Source organism: Mesoplodon bidens, assembly GCF_964165515.1.
Source record: "Mesoplodon bidens genome assembly, chromosome: 14".
NCBI classification, from domain to species: domain Eukaryota; kingdom Metazoa; phylum Chordata; class Mammalia; order Artiodactyla; family Ziphiidae; genus Mesoplodon; species Mesoplodon bidens.
In genome coordinates, this window is record NC_138170.1 from 64,559,945 (window position 1) to 64,575,060 (window position 15,116).

The following is a 15,116-nucleotide window of genomic DNA, read 5'->3' on the forward strand; positions in this document are numbered from 1 at the left end:
TTGGAGAGATGATGGTGTTGAGTGGATGGGCAGAAACAGGAGTTTTTCAGTAGTTCTGGAGTCAGCATAGGTGGCCACGCTGGGTGCCATATTGAATTTGAGACTCACTCTCTTGGCAGTTTCTTTTCTTATGTACTGTGTAATTTCTGTGTGTGAGCTCATCTTCAGCAGGAGTTATTTCCTCTGGGCTGTGGAAGCATGCCTCAGGGAAGGTTCAAGTTTGCCTCTGTTGGGTACCATTGAGTTCAAACCAGTATGTACACTGATTTTTCCAATTGTAGTTTCCACACTGTGAAAGTTCAGTGAATTTGGACCCCACATCTGTGATTGGCACAATCTTGGATTTTGATCCTTTGCAGATTATCTTTCCTCTACCCAAATTGTTGTCCTGCTCCCATGCCAGCTGGTAGGTGGGGTTTGCTTAGCCTTTCTGAGCACCCACTTAAGTGTAGGGTCCCATTTCTGGCCCCAGCCACTCATGAAGCTGTGGTCTTCATATCTGCCTCCACTGGGGTGTTGAAACCCCAGTCCTGATTGCACAGATATCTGGCTTCCCCTCCCTTTCAGCTCTCATTCACCATGCTGGCTTTGAATTCCCACTCATTTTTGAAATCTGGAATTTCTCTTTTCTTCCTTTCAAATGCAGCTGTGATTTCAAATTGTTTTATTGTATTTTATCCAATATTTATAGGTGTTTGTGGAAGGGGGCTTTCCTGTGTCAGCTCAGACCAAAATTCCTTAGTGCTATAATTAGCTGTCACCACTGTCTTTCCCACTGGCTCTGGTGCCATATCTTAGTGTAGACCCTCAATAAATTTCTGGGAGTGAGTGAGAGAATAAGCCCATGATTCTTTAGTATGACTTCCTAATTACCTCCTGGCTATAGCTACCAGACATCAGAGTTTTAAAAAGATAGCAAAGGCAGAAATGGAGGACCGAGAAGACAAATTTATAACAATGAAATCTCGTTATAATACACAAAGATTTAGGGATCATGTATATTTTACTTCGTAATGACAGAGATTAATACTGAAAGCACTAACTAGAAAGAACTATCAGTAATGGAAATCTTTAATACTACAACAGAGCCTGGCGAGGGAGAGTCTGTTCTCATAAGCTCTGGGGGATGGAGATGGGAGGGTAAGCGGGGAGCACTCACATCTCCTCTGCAAGTATCTCAGGCATATTCACCGGCATCTGGTAGTCTGAGTCCTGGCCAGCCTTCAAGGAGAGGCTCACCTTTTACCTGTGCTCCATCCTAGTTTACCTGCAGCACAGGTACGCCTCCTCCGTTCCCCCACCCGACACGTTGTGCTCCTGGAGAGACAGTGCCCTGACCTATCGGGTCCCTTGGCACGTGACAGCACCTGGGGCAGCATCTGGCAGGCAGAGGACCACGGCGAAGGGTTGCAGGAGAGGTCTGGCAGCCGTGCACATGTGGTGGCCTCTGGCCCATCACCCACGGTAGGCGGGAGCCTCTTCTCCCCAGCATGCAGAGCCAACCTCTCGATGGTGTAAGGTCTCAGGCAGCCCAGTTCAGATTAGCAAAATCCAAAGCTCCGAGCGCTTTTCCATTTGCCATGGAGCCGACTAATTTAATGAAGCCGTCACAGAGCAAACCTCAGGGCTTATTGGAAAAGGACTTGAGCACGACATTATTTCACAGCAGTAGATTGCATCATTTTCATTCCACAGCTTTCCAATGGGAAATAATAAAACAAAATTACAAACGTAATGAAGAAAGAAAGGAGGGGAAAAAAAAAACCTTGGGTGAGAGATGCATCCTCTGTGCCATGAAAGGGCTGGTTACCTTATTCATTGGAGCCAGCAGATATTACCTGGCTTCACTCGCAGGGAGGAGCACAGCCCAGGATGCCTCCACCTGCTGCTGAAGCTAACAGGCTGCAATAACTCACTGCCCAGCACAGCAAGGAGCCCTGAGCACCCCTGCAAAAGGCTCGCTGGATGGCCTTCTGAGAAATTCCAGCTTCCAAGAGCTCAGCCCTCCCTAGGCTGGCCACAGCGCTGGGGCAAAGGGCTGCCATTGGTGATGGCCGGGCAAGGTCTTGGGGTGTCGGTGTGCACTGCACCTCCCTTCCCTCCAGAATACACAGTGGCTTCACCAGTGGGCCTTCATTCCTCCCCAGGTTGGAGGAAAGAATAGGTCCCTTCCTCCATATGAGCTGAAAGCCAGGGGCTAAATAGGAGTCAACAGAGAGCCAAAGCTCTTTCCAGAGCTGTTCTCATTTATAGCACTGAGGTGTAAGATCAGGGGGCGCAGCCAGCTCAGCTGGGCCTTTTATTCCATTCTGCAGACCTGTCCAGAGCTTGAGGCGATGCCCCAGGCCTCTCCCCACAGCCAGGAGACTGAACTCCATTCCACCCAGGCCCAAGTTCCTGCCTTGCCTCGTACTGAAAATAACTTTCTCCTCGGTTAGTGGAGGGGTCTGGGGCCTTGAGGAACGAGCTCCCTCCTCTTTCCCCTTCCCTTCTTTCCCCTCCCCCTCCTCATTCGTGACCCCTCACCTGCGCCTTCGTCTTCCTCCCTCCTTGCTCCTGCAGCGATGTGTCCCCCTCTGCTACCCCCTCCCCATTAACTGCACAGTGTCCTGGTTTCTCCTACCCTGACATGAAGAAAAAAGCCTTCCCTTGAACCTGGTCTCCCCTTTTTCTTTGGCCAACACTCTTCTCTAAAGCACAGTAGCTGGTCCCATGGACTTAGATCCTGGCTCTTCTAGTTCCTAGCTGTGTGACTAGGGGCAAATTACTTAACTTCTCTGAACTCAATTTTCTCCTCTCTAAATGGGGCTAATAACTGTACCTATCTCATATGTTTATTGTGAGATTAAATGAAATGACTCATGTGATGTTCTCAGCACAGTGCCAGGCACGTATTATGTCTAAAAATGTTGGTCATTGTTATAGGTTTATTGTGAGAATTAAACATCAGTTTCCAGAGCAGAGGGCAGGACCTGGCAGTGGGGAGGGCTGAGCCTCAATCCTCAGCACTCACTTAGAGGTCAGGCTGGGGCCTGAGACTCTCTGTGGGGTTGCCAGGAGAACCCCCGGCAGCCCTGCTCTTTGATTCTGAATTGGTGTTGGGCCAGGAGGGGAGGAAGCAAAGAGGGACAGTGAGGACAGTGAGGGAATGGCAGTGCCCCTCGCTGGCCCTGGCCCTTTGTTGCCTGCAATTCACCATGTGCCTTTCCTGGTGCTGTCTCAGCCTGTGTGTTCATTGCTCGTGAGTTCACACCGACGGGTCTGTCACCTGTGTGCTAGGCCCTGTGTGTGCCATGGTCCGTGCAGAGCCCCGTGGGAGGCCACGTCGTGCACAGCGCCAATGGTGTCATAGTCAAGGACAGAGGGCAGGCGTGCGAGTGAGGCCAGGCAGAGAAGTCCAGCCCGGCCCCGCACCCCCGAACCCCCTCCACACCCGCACAGTGGTCACACCACGCCCCAACACCCAGCACACGTCTCCAGCTCTGCTTCCGACCCTCTGTTTGGCTCTTCCGTCTCACCTAATTGTTCAGCTCTCACACCCGAACTCTGCCTCTGTTCCTTCTTAGCCTGGCCCCTGCATGATTTTGCAGTTTTGGTGTTACCCCCAGATGCTGTTGGACACCGGGTCCGGCTCGGGTGCCGGCACTCAGTGCCCCAGGCTTCCGCCTGCCTTCCGGTGGGGTCCCCTGCTCCAGGAGTAGGGTCTGATCTATCTCACCAAACCAGCTTTGCAGGACACTTTGTCCTGAGCAGGTGGATAGGATGTTAAGGGCCCAAAGAAGTGCAGACAGAATGTTGCACCAGAAAAGAGATTCCAGTAAAGAACTATGAGGTCCAAAGTGAGAAAAGACCCCATGTGAGATGAACTTGAAACATACGTGAGACTTCAAAAAGGTGGACACAGAGACACGTGCTAGGGGATAAGAACAGCCTGAACAAAGGCACCGAAGCAGGAAAGGATGGACCTTTTTCAGAGAATGTGGAGCAGCTCAGCTAGCTGCAGGTCTAGAAGACGTGGAAGAGGGCGGGGGGAGGGGGGCTGTCAGGTGAGGCAGGAGAGGGGGCCTCGAATGTCAGGCAGAAGATGCTGAATTTAATTGGGTAAGTACTTTTGAGCTACTGAAGGTGTTGGAGCAAGGGAGTAACACTGGCCAGGGCGCAAGAGGAGGAAGACGGATGGGATAGCAGAGAGTAAGGTGGTTTGGAGGTGAGATTCCATGAAGACGGGCCTGATGGAGACTCCAGAAGTAGTATGAGGCCTGCGCTATATCACCATGAGTCAGAAGGGAAAACAGACCACAGTTATGGGAGATCCTGGCGGCAGACATGGGAGGGGAGGAAGAGGAGATGAAGCGAAGCAGGAGAAGGGCCTTAATGTCAGATGGATTCTGCTCTGCCGGCTGAGCAAGTGCCTTCGTGGGCCTACATTTAACTGAGTATCTGATAACCAGGCTTAATTATTTAATTATAATACATTTCCGACACACAGAAGAAGACTGGTAGCGTAGCAACTGCTTACACAATGCTTCCTCTGTGCTTGGCATTGTTCTAAGAGCTTTAAAGAATTTAACTTAGTCAATCCTCTTGAAAATAGTAGCGATATAATATAATAACAGCTATTACTATCTCCATCTTACAAGTGAGTAGCTTGAGAGCCAAGAAGGTTAATAAGTTGTAGAAGTGAGATTCAAGTTCAAGAAGTCCACTCCAGAGTGCTGGGTTCCTAACCACTAGGCTCTGCTGCTTCTCACTCGGAGGACAGAATAGCAGATACTTGTGTCCTCAAATTAAGTAGTTCTACATCTTTAACAATGGTGAGCCATGTTGAGCCTCCATTCATCCATCCATCAGTCGCCCTGCATGAGGTAGGAAGGGTGAAGGGAATTAGCATTTAGGGAGCTATAGTTAGGTGCCAACTGTGTGCTTATGGGCTCTGCAGTCACTATTTTGTGGAATGCTCACAGCATCCCATGAGGTCGGTTATCCTTCGGATTTTACAGATGAGGAACTTGAGTCTCAGAGAAATGAAATAACCGGTCAAGGTTACCCAGCTGATATTGGCAGAGCCTTCTGCCTCTTCTTGGTGACCATGCTGCCTCACGAGCATGGGGATTCAGCCCCCAAATGCATATGGCAATCACTAAGCAATAAATATTTACTGGGCACCTGTCATATGACAGGCACTATGCCAGGAGCTGGCCACTGACCGTGCCCTCAAGGAAAACGAGCAGAGGAGAGAACCGGGTTCTATTTTAGAGTGGGGGCTGGTGGGGGGGGTGTGAAGAGCAGAGGGGGAGGGAGGGGGTGCTCGGCGTGACCACAGCTGTAAGAGGTCACTTGAATGCAGGGGGCACAGAGGAGGGGTGGGCAGCTTTGCAGAGGATGGGATGGCTGAGTTGTAAGGCTGACAGGACTAGAGGAAGAGAAGGCGGGATTCCAGACACGGGAACCCAAGTTTGCGTCTCCACACTGTCTTGGAGCCCCTGGCGATAATGTAAGGGTGGCATTTTCTTGATGCACTTGCGACAATTCATCGAGAGGCTGGAGGAAGGCTGAGCCATCCCCTAGGAACCCCTTTCTGGGCCCCCCAGGAGGAAGGATGCGGAGGCTGGCTGTCCCCGCTGCATCCCCGTGGTAACCTGTGTCCACGGAAGTCTCTGTCTCTGGGTCCTTCTGTGGGAACAGCACCCTCTGCACAGCTAACGGAGCACTTACTCCGTGGCCTGTACCTCCTCCGTCCATGTGTCTGTCCGCCCACCCTCATTTGTTTGGATGCACCTCCCACGAGGAGACCCACCTGCATCTGGTAGCATCTAGCCCTCAGAGGGTGCACGCTGAACTGCACCACCCTGCGTGGACCGAACCAGATTTTCCAGGTGAAGCTGCTCCCTGCTTTGGTCCCACATCCAACCAGCCAGGCCAGGGTCATAGACATATTTCTGTCCAGAACAGGCCCTTGCAACTTAAGCAGCACAGACAGGCCATAGTTCATTCTAACTGCCAAGAGTTCTTTCTGTTGGGTCATAACAGTGATGAAAACCTCTCAAACCTGACCTCTGCTGACGGATGGTCAGGTGCCTCTGCCCTGCGGCCCTGGGGACTGACGGCACAAACTTCGCAGGGACTTTGCAATATTCAGAACTGCCTTAGGGAGCTCCCGTTGTCCTCGGGGGCTACTCAGCCGTCCTGAGCAGGACCGGCCCTTCCGAGGATGGCAGGGCAGTAGGCCAAGAGCCCAGAGGGGTGACTGCTGACCACCGTCCCCTGCCGCAGTTGGGTTTGGGACATCCAGACTCAGTCAGCTTCAGGGTAACAGCCAACCTGTGAAGGGGAGGGGAGGGGAACCTGTAGGAAGACAAGGCGGGTACCAGCAGTCATGTTCCATAGTTCAGATTCTAGAGCCAGAGCTCCCATGCGGAAGCATCTGCTGCGTATCCAGCACGGCCCAACATGAATTCTCCAGTATGGAACAAAGTCATTCCGGGGAAAACAGGCTCGATTACCTCTGCCTCTGCTCTACCCAGTCTCTCTAATTGTAACAGCACGCCTGCATTGCCTTGGATTCTGTATTCCTATGGCAGAATGAAAGAAAAATCTAGAATAGTGAGCACAAACAGAACTTTGAAAGAGCATTTCTAGTCCAACTCCAGCTTCCTGGCAGACCTGTCGCCAAATCATAGCAGCCATTTGCTTCTATTTTTAAGTGCCTTTAGAAATCACTCTTAATTTGCTCAAATCAGATCAATACTTAGCCACACCTACTCTGTGTAAGCAGTCAGGGTCTACTGAGGCTACAGTGAAATGAAGTGCCCTTGCCCCACCTGTAACTGCCCTGTGAGGAAGGTAGTGTTTGCCTCATCTGCAGAGTAGGAAACTGTGTTTCAGAGCAGTGCAGTAACTTCTCTGAGGACACACAGCAAGTAAGGGGGCGCGGGGGACAGGCAGGGCTGGAACCCACTTCTTTCAGCTCCAGATCCCAGGCTCCTGTCCTCTTTCCTTTTCTTTCAAGAAAGTCTAAAAGTCTAATCAAGAAAAACATGAAACTGATATTGTATATAGTGTAACTAAGGAGTTCAAAATATAACACATTTTAAAAATTGTCTTTTTTGTTCACGGTGAGAAAAGCTGAGGTTTGATGACTAGTTTGGTTGAAAAAAGATCCAGCCCACTAAAAGGCTGTGGCAGCTGTCTATGTCATTTTTTAAAACTCAAACTTATATTTGTTAATTATTTTTATAAAAGTAATACTTGTTTGAAGTAATATTTATGTACAGAAATCCCCCATTCCACACATGCTCCCTCTCCCCAGAGAGAACACCCCTCACATTTCCAGGGCTTCCCCCTAGCATTTACCTCTGTCCTTTAAAATCATACTTCTGGGGCTTCCCTTGTAGCACAGTGGTTAAGAATCCACCTGCCAGTGCAGGAGACATGGGTTTGAGCCCTGGTCTTGGAAGATCCCACATGCCGTGGAGCAGCTAAGCCTGTGCACTACAACTACTGAGCCTGCGCTCTAGAGCCTGTGAGCCACAACTACTGAAGCCCGTGTGCCTAGAGCCCATGCTCCGCAACAAGAGAAGCCACCGCACTGAGAAGCCCACGCACTACAGCAAAGAGTAGCCCCCGCTCACCGCAACTAGAGAAAGCCCATGCACAGCAGTGAAGACCCAATGCAGTCAAAAATAAATAAATAAAATTTTTTTAAAAAAAGAATGAGACTAAAACAGCTGGAAGTTCTGTGTGTTTGGCCAGGGCATGCCACCTGGTAAGCTGAGCCATAGAGTGATCAAGCATGATTTGGCCTTTTCATTGTTGGGGTGGGAGCTCCCAGTTGTCAAAATCAGTAGGTGTTTGCTCTTGGCTCTTCTAGTTTCTCCAGAAAACTATTGGTTTCCTACCTGGGAGATTTATGCCAGGCTTGGCTTTCTGGAAATAAAGCAAGGGAAGAGAGCTGAGGCTGCCACACTTCACCAAGCATGTTTTTATGAAGGAGGAGAAATAAATACATTTGGTTAACCAATGCACTTGACCCAGTAATCCTCATGGTGGTCCTGCCGTCATCCCCAGCCTCTGAGTGGGTGGCCCTTAGCTTAGAGCCTGAGACTCCTCTTCTCTTGTAGAGGAAATTACCTACAAATTGATCCAGTCAACAGGATATGTGATTCAAATACTTCCTGATTCATACTGTGCCCTCTCGCGCAGACATTGTCATTCTTTATGGGTCTGTTTGAAGGGGGACATCTGATGTAGGACATGCTAAAGAGAGAACCTGGGGTCCAGGTGGTGATACTTCCTCATGGAGCTTTCTTCAGAAAGTGAATGCTTTCCTGTTTCTCTTTATGTAATTTGATCCTGGTTTCTTGGGACCCTTCTTTTTTAAAACCTTTCTTCACAGAGTGTTTGTAAGCTCATCACACTCATTTTCTGAGCATCTTGTTCATGTGCCTTGAAGTCCTCCTGCCTCTTGGTAAACCTTCTTTAAGTCTTTGAGTTTCAAGGTCACAGCTGTGAGAAGGCCTTCTTTAGTCATCACTGGGTAAGCTCGTTCAGTCACAGAGCAGGAAAACCCATCGTCTCTTCCGACAGTGCGTCTGGTTTACTCTATCCGAATCTCACTGGCTTTAGAGCCTGGGAATCTGTAGTTTGAGAAAAGCACCTAAGTGATTCTGGTCACCTCCTAGTTGACAGGGGTCTGCCACGCCCTTGCCTTTCATGCCTAATGCCTGAATTTGGAGCTCTGATGTCCTGGACCACATGTCCCTGGATCAGACTACCTGCCCACTCCAGCCTCTGCCCACCTACTGCCCTGGTTGGACAGGGCCTAAACCCCAGACCTTAAACTGTGCATCCTCACTCAGCTATGGTCCTCCCACGTGGCTCCTCTCTGTCCTCACACTGGCCTCCTGGACTCAGGAGGGCTTACTTGCCCTTGGCAGAACTCATGTCCTCCCTGCTCCATCACCTGCCACCCCCCCCCCACACACACACCCAAGTGTGATATCTTGCCTCATTCTGCCCTGAGCCATCTGGATCTGCCTGTGCTGTGAGTCCCATAACTAGAAAGGATGCTACTGGGTGTTATGATGTCTGGTCTAATGAGCGATGCAGACAGAGAACACTGAGAAGGAAGCGATGACCTCGGGCTGGCATCTCAGGGAGGTGTCACACTGAAATGGGGTTTCAGCTGGACTTTTAGTGGAAGAGTATTTTTGCATATTCATAGAGGAGGGTGAAGTGAAGTCTAGGAAATACTTACCAAATGCCTCCTACTAATATGCATATATATTATCATTGAATCCCTACTCTAGGATAAGCACTACATATGTGTGTGTATATATATATCATTTGAGACTTTCAACAACCCTCAAGGGAAGCATGGTTATCCCCATTTTAGAGATGTGGAAAATGAGGCACAGAGGAGAATTGTTCTCTCAAGACCTCAAGAATACTCAGTGCTAAGAGGAAGACTGGCAGCCCAGTCTGCTGACTGGTTTCTTTTCTCCTTGAGGTTTGCTCCTGCTGCTTCCCTGTAATTAAAGAAAGCAGCTCTCCCCTCTGGGAGCAGCAGCCTCCTCTCTTTCTTCCCAGGGAGACATCTGCAAATGAAACTCAAATCAAATCACACTGTGTCTCCCCACCAGCATGTAGATCACCAGGTTCCTCCCCCACAGGCGTCCATTATTGTGGTAGGTGAAGTGTGGCCAACCGTGATCTTGGTAATTCGGCGGCCGTGAGAGTTGTCTGCAAGATGGGGAGGCACAGCCAGGCTGCAAGCCTGTTCTCCTCTGCACCCTTCTTTTTCATTCCCCATAGCTTTCTGAGACATTTACTCAGAGACTAAAAATGGTTCAATGCAGCCCCAGATCTGAATTACTTTGTAAAACTTGTTAAGTGCTTTTAGAGTTAGTCAAGCAAGAAAATATTTGAGTTTTGTTCTAACGAAAGCAATTTTTAACTTTTAAAATATAGAAAACAACCTCACTTTTGCACTTCAGATACCAATAGTTGCCAGCATGCGTGGCCCTGTAAGTACACAATCCATGAAAATCTAACTTCACCAAAAAGTTAAACTAGAGGAGATTATTCATTTGTTTACCAGGATGCCTTTGTACAGGAATTCCAATAATTTGAAAACCTGAATCCTAGGTCAGGCCCTACCACTTACTGGCATAGCCTCTCTGCACCTCAGTGTTCATCTATGTAAAATGGAGAGATGTCAGACTAAGCTGTCCCATGAGGCTGTCCTGAGAACCTAGTGGGCTATAGATTGTAAACCAAGATGTGCTTTAGAAAGATGAGGCCCCTTTGATGAGAGGAGTGGAGGGTTGGGGTGAGGGGAGAAGGCAATCCTGTCGGGGGGGTGGTACCCCAGGCTGTTAGGAGACCAGCCTCGCACCTGGATTAGCTTGTGAACAGGCTACCCTCAGTTGCCACTGCAGGATATGAGCTGTTCCAAGTCCCATTATCCTCATCATCGCCCCACAGCCCTGTTAAACACCGCAACTCCTGAGTACATTTCAATTTCTGATCATTAGTTACAAGATTGTCTTGTTAATTCTGATTCAGCGGATTTTGCTGAGACAGCTCTTTTTTCCCTGTTATTTTGGTCGTGCTGCACACAGCCTATTCAGACAGACAATAAATCTGGTGGCTAACCTCCCTCCCGAGGATGAATCATCCGAAACTCTGCAAAGGGCACAGCCACAGGGGTGGCAACAGGGAGGGGGCCTCCTCCCAGGCTTCTTTATAGGTGACTCTGGGGGACCTTTGTGATTCTGGGCCTGGGAGACAAACCTGCCGGTGGTGATTACATCAGATATGACAAGATTACCTCAGAGCTCAATAGCAGGCAAATTGGGGTGGGGGGGGGGAATAGAACAACCAAGGAGAACTCGGCAGAATCTGTTCCTGTTTTCTGCCACTTTTATTAGATCCCAGGTATCATACCACTGAATTTGCTGTAGATTTGTCTAACCTACAGGTACCAACAGAATTTTGCAACCAACAAGATTGGTTTGGGGTCCTGCACCTCTCCCTCCTTTCCTTCTCTCCTTGTGTCTAGTTGCTCGCCATTGGCATGAGTAGGTTAATTGTCCTCCTTGGTCTGGTAGGTAACCCCTTCCAACCTTAGACCTAGGAAAAGGATGAGCTCATTCAAACTAAAATGTTGTTCTGGTCAGTTGTAATACTCTTCCCAGGGGACCGGTGGTCTTTTCAGAAATTCTTAAGAAGAGCCGACACCCATGGAGGATTTACAATATGCTGGACACTCTCCTTAACCCTTTTTATGTATTAACTCATGTAACTGCTACATCAACCCTGTGAGGTAGGTGTAATCAGTATCCCCATTTTGTAGATGAGGGAACTGAGGCACAAAAATGGCCAACAGCTCTCTCTGTAGTCACCCATGTAGTAAGTGGCAGGGCTGGAATTTGGTCCCCAGTTCCAGAGTCCATGCCCTTAGCAATTGCACTCTGTTGATGAAACTTGATTTTGTCACAAGATATTGCTGGAGTGGCTTGAGGCAATAGCAGGATAGCTCAGTCTCAGGGGAGAGAGAGAGCCTGGGTGAGACCAATGACAGGGATGGACTAGAGCTGGAGGAACAGACGTAGCTGGTCAGCTGAGACGAAGTCCTGTCTGATGGAATCCAATAGAAGGCAAGAGTAACAGTCCAGGCAAGCAATGCACCTCATGGAAGCTGACATAGGATGGAGGAGTGTCCCAGACCAACAGATAATTCAGGCAAGAAACACTCAGCAGGGCAGGCATCAGGGGTAACTGCCAGCAGGCTATGGGACCCAGGTTGGACCCCAAGCTGAGGTGGGCTCGGGAGCAGGAATTAAGAGTTAGGAATCCCTTGGCTTCCCTGGTGGTGCAGTGGTTGAGAGTCCGCCTGCCGATGCAGGGGACACGGGTTCGTGCCCCAGTCCGGGAAGATCCCACATGCCGCGGAGCGGCTGGGCCCGTGAGCCATGGCCACTGAGCCTGCGCGTCCGGAGCCTGTGCTCCGCAACGGGAGAGGCCACAACAGTGAGAGGCCCGCGTACCGCAAAAAAAAAAAATTAAAAAAAAAGAGTTAGGAATCCCTACCTCACATCATATACAAAAATTAACTCAAAATGAATCAATGATCTAAATATAAGAGCTAAAACCATAAAACTCTTAGAAGAAAACATAGGGGTAAATCTTTATGACCTCAGATTTGGCAGTGATTTCTTGAATATGACACGAAAAGCACAGGCAACACAAGAAAAAAGTGGATAAATAATACTTCATCAGGATTAAAAACTTTTGTACATCAAAGGACATTATCAAGCAAGTGAGAAGACAGCCTATAGAATGGGAGAAAATATTTGAAAATCATATATCTAATAAGGGTCTAGTATCTGGAATATATAAAGAACTCTTACAACTCAACAGTAAAAGGTCAAACAACCTAACTAAAAAATGAATGAAGGAATAAAATAGACATTTCTCCAAAGGAGACAATACAAATGACCAGCAAGCACATGAAAAGATGCTCAACGTCATTAGTCATTAGAAAAATGCAAATCAAAACCACAGTGAGATACCACTTAACACCCACTAGGATGGCTATAATAATAACAATACAAAAAAAAAAACGAGAATACAAGTGTGGACAAGGATGTGGAGAAATTGAACACTTGTACATTGTGTTATATAAATATAACACACGGGAAATGTAAATGGTTTGGCCACTATGGAAAACAGGTCGGTGGTTCCTGAAAAAGTTAAGCACAGAGCTTATCACATGCACCAGCCATTTTACTCCTAAATATATACCCAAAAGAAATGAAAACAGCTACTCAAACAAATACATGCACATGCATATTCATAGCAGCACTATTCATAATAGCCAAAAGTGGAAACAATACAAATGTTCGCCAAATGTAGAATGGATAAACAAATTGTGGTGTATACATACAATGGGATATTATTCCAACATAAAAAGAATGATGTACTAATACGTGCTACAATGTGGATGAACCTCGAAAATATTACGGTAAATGAAAGAAGCCAGACACAAAATGTCCCATATTGTGTGATTCCATTTATATGCAATATCGAGAATAGGTAAATCCATAGAGACAGCAGATTGGTGCTTTCCAGGGACTGGGGGGAGAAGAAACTGAAATGTAACTGCTTCATGGGTGTGGGCTTGTTTTTGTTTTTTTGGAGTGATGAAAATGTTTTGGAACAAGATAGTAGTGGTTACACAACATTACGGATGTATGAATGTACAATGCCACGGAACTGGTCACTTTAAAATGGTGAATTTTATGTCATGTGAAGTTAACCTCAATTAAAAACAATAAGGAGCTTAGAACAACGTTGGTGCCAGGTAGGGACCAAGGCAGGTTCCAGGGTACTTGAACAGGGGTATCAATGATGTGGACCGAGTCTTCAGTACAAGGCAGTAGGCCAGTTATTAGCCAGGGGGTCTGGTGCGAAGCCTCAGCATATAGGGCCAGGGCTCCCCAGGCAGGTGTAGCCCTGGAAGACGGTCAGGGCAGAGCCAGCAGGGGAGATGGACTGTGTTTAACTGGGCACAGAGGAACCTGGGATCCTCTTTCCAGGTGGGAAGTTATTAGCAAGGAGAGGCAAAAACAGGAAACCATGGGACACAGGTCAGGTCCTGTGATTCAGCTGTTTCTGGCCTCCCTCCCTCCACTTGTGTGAGCCTGGAGCTTTAGAGGAATGCATGTAGCTGATAATGGATCCCAATCACAAAGGAACAGGCGGGAGGGGTAGAGATGGAGGGAATGTTCTGTTTTTGTTCAGAAAATGAACAAAACAGCTGGAGGTAAAGCTTTTGTTACAGGCTGCCATCTCTGATTCATGCGTCTTTATAAATCTGACTGCACTTTGAGGGAGCTGGGAAGAGTGATCATTACCTCGAGCACTGCAGCCGCCAGCGTGGGGTTTATTAGAAGCCAGCCATTAGCAGTGTCGGGGGAGCGCATCATTACGCAGAACAGGCCGAGGTCGGTGTGGAGAAATGCTGCCCCCAGTCAGATGCCCAAGGCAGTGGGTTCAGAAAGCCTGAGGCCCAGTGCAGAACCTCTGGGGCTCTCCCAGGAACCCCCAGCTGCAGCATGAAATATGCATGGAGGCCTCAGCCCAGACCAAGCAGAGCCAAGCTTTGGGGGCCTTGAGCTGAGGTCTTCCAACCTCCTTCTGTGCCATCAGCTGGGAGTAACAGGAAAGGAAAGGAATTTGTGAAAAGGAACAAGAGGCCTTTGATGCCTCCACCCCCATGTGCCCACCCTCCCACTCTTCCTTCCCGGGCTTCTCCTTCTCACTTCCCCTTAGGCTGCCTTTTGCCCACAAAGCTCTCCAAACTTGTCAATGTCTTCCCTGCCCAAACGCTAAGGCCAAGCTGAATGGCTGCTGTTCCAGGGGTGAGACTCCTGCCACTTCTTCCTGTGTCGGCTTCAGCTCCCTCCATGCTGGGCCCTACCCTCCAGCCCCACCTGTTGTCACCTTACCCCACCAGGAAGGACACTTTACATCGTCTCCATTTCAAGGTTTTTCTTGATTGCCCACCCAGATATGCCCTCCTTATCTAAACAAACTAGGACCCGTTTGTGCCTCTCTTGATGGTGTATCCTATTCTGTCTCAAATCATGGTTATTTCTGGACTTGTCTTAACGCGCCTTACTAGGCTGTATGGGTTTACCTCTGAACTGTCTCACGCCAGTGCAGGGTGTTTGTACGTGTAAAACAATATGTGTTTGTTGAGTGAATGAATGAATGAATGAATCAACGAACGAATGAACTTTTCCAACCTGAATGATGTGGAAGCGTCTCCAGGACACTGCGTAGCCATCCGGGAATCCCTGTGCCACCCACTGTGACTCCTCATGCAGAAAGCCCGTCTATGGCATCTTGTTAAGGAAGTGAATGAAAAGGAAGTAGGGCAGAGGCTCTGGGGAGTGCCCTGGCCTTCTGGTATTTCATCAAAGGGACCAGGCCTGGAAAGCAAAAATAGAGGAAGTCCCTTTTTATCAAAACTGAGACCGACTCAGCCCTAGGCATGCTGGGACCTCAGGAACATAGGCCACTAGGGAAGGGGAGAGTTGTGTCATTTG